A 2,609-nucleotide genomic window follows, 5' to 3' on the forward strand; every position below is an offset into this window, starting at 1 on the left:
AACTCACTATGTAGAATGTGTTGGCTTTGACCTTATAGAGATCCACCTGCTCCCCCTCCCGCGCCCCCCCCTCCCGTGCCGGGATTAAAGGGATTCACTTCACATGCTGCCTAGGAAGTTTGTCTTTAAAGGCACTGGGTGCAATGGCCTGTTCTAGACAGGGAGGGGAAGGATTGGTTTTGGAGTTTATGAAGCTCCTTAGGCTGCTTTGTGTGGGGAGAAAGACAGACCATGAGAGGCTGAGGTGGGGAGGAGGGGAGCTGCCTGGTCCAGGCTGGGCTTGGGGGACAGGGAATGCTAAGTTCAGGCGCTGATAGCGTTTGTTCAATCAGAGGCTGATCAAGGTTGGGTATTTTGGCCTGAGGCAGTAGAGTGGGCTGTGAATACTCACAAGGGGGCAAAAGTGACGTGGGGGGACGGGGATGGGGGTGAGGGTCGGGGTCAGGGGTAGGTATCAGGTTGTGGCTGAGTTTGTGCTAGGCCGTCTGGTCTGTGTGTTAGCCTTTGCTGCCTCCTGCTGGCTTGCATGCACACCTAGTTCATGAACTGTGGAATCTGCAAGGTTCCTGGATTCAAGGATGACGGCTTTTCACATCCTCCCGCCCCCTTCTTATATTAAAAAAAAAAAAAACACGACCAAACAAAAAACCCACTTATTTATTATTGTGTGTATGTCGAAGCTCAAAGGGTGACTTGTGGGAGTCAGTCCCCTCCTTCCAATGTGTGGGTACCAGAGATCAAAACTCAGGCCATCAGGCTTGGCAACAAGGCCCTTTACGCACTGAGCCATCTTCCTGGCCTGGTTTTAGTTTACGGATACTTAAGCACAACTATCTTAGTGGTCCGAACATTTGTCCCAATGCTCCCCTTCTCAACAAGGCCGCCTCTGAGATTTTGTCCGCACCTCTTCGATTGTCCCGTAGTCTCCTTGCAGGGGATTTTAGCTCCCCGCAGGAGAGGTCTCTGTTTCGGTTACATAGATGCCTTCTGGGACCTAAAACAGTGCTGGATCCATCAGGTGATCAATAAATACGTGTGGAACTCATGAATGGATGGGTTTCTCTTCACTCTTCCTGCTTTCTAGCCCTCTCTGTTCAATCTACAACTAGCCCCTGCCAACATCTATGGGCACTTGCGGTTTGCCCCTAGCCTGTGTGCTCTGGTCCAGTGTTCCTGAAAAAAAAAATGAAGCTGGGCAGGCTTGCTTAGATATTTCTGTCAGGGGAGAGGGATCACAATTCAATTCCCAAGATGCTCTTTGCGTACAGTGCTCCTGGGCTCCCTCTTCTGGTCAGAGTAGAATTGCATGTCTGCCGTCCTTATAGAACTCTGTACCACGTGACTTGATTCAACCAATGGAAAGTGAGTAGAAGCCTTATTTTCCCCCTTGAGGGACAGGGGTAGGGGATGCGGGGTGGGAGTGGGTTATTAAAGTCACTGGGCGCACACCCACGTCCTCTGCTTTTCCCTGCTAAGGAGAGTAACTTTGCCAGCCTTTTTCTGAAGATGTCCACATGCAGCCAAGTTCTTCTGACTCTTGTCACACCTATCCACCTGAGACAAACTTGTAGGAAGGAAAAAAGATCAATCTTACAAGCTTTTCAAGCTGGGGACAGCACGGGGCAATTGTTACTGTAGCAAAATCCAGCTCATCATGACTACACAACAACCCTTTTCTTTCCTGTCACCAGCATGCTGCCTTGAGACAGCCACATCAACTCTCAAGCCCCGTGTCTCCAGTCACAAGGGGGCAATGTAGTAGACTAAGACTCTTGAAAACGTGAGATCAAAGGTCATGGCCCACCCACAAACTATATAATATAGCATATGATATGATACAGTATATTATATACATAATATGTAATTAATTATACAAATTTCGTCACTGATTTTGTTGATTTTTAAACTGATTTTAAAAATTTATTTATTTCAGTCTTTTTGAGACAGGGTTTCTCCATCTCCCGAGTGCTGGTATTAAAAGTGAGTGCCACCAGGCCTGGCTTAGAGATTTATTTTTATGTGTATTTGTGTTCCTCTGTGTGTGTATGTGTGTGTGTGTGTGTGGGGGGGGGAGTTGTACACATGAGTGTAGCACCTGAGGAGGACAGAAGAGGGCGCTAGATCCTCTGGAGCTGGAGTCACAGGCAGTTGTGAGCTGCTGGGAATTGAACTCTGCTCCTCTGGGAGAGCACAAGCATACTTAACTACTGAACCATCCCTCCGGTCACAAGGAACTTCAAATTTTGTCATATTTGGTGTAGGACTTTGGCATATAATGGGGAGGTGACACCATTCTCTCAGTAAGGACAACAGAGCGATGTAGTGGTACAAGCCTGTTTTCCTAGCATTGTGGAATTGGGGACGGGAGGATCCTGAGTTCAAAGGAAATCTCAGGTATATATCCAGTTTGAGGCCAGCCTGGGCTTATAAAACCCCTGTCTCAAAGTGAAGAAGGGACAGTGAGGTGACAGGGACAGGATGTAGTGCACATTAGACTGGCAAATAATCACGTGCTGTTTAAGCTCTCGGAGGCGGGGCTACCCCCCCTCCCCCTCAGACCCGAGTACTCGGAGGCGGGGCTACTCCCCTCCCCCTCAGACCCGAGTACT

The sequence above is a fragment of the Mastomys coucha genome, unplaced genomic scaffold (genome assembly GCF_008632895.1).
Source record: "Mastomys coucha isolate ucsf_1 unplaced genomic scaffold, UCSF_Mcou_1 pScaffold21, whole genome shotgun sequence".
Lineage (NCBI taxonomy): Eukaryota > Metazoa > Chordata > Mammalia > Rodentia > Muridae > Mastomys > Mastomys coucha.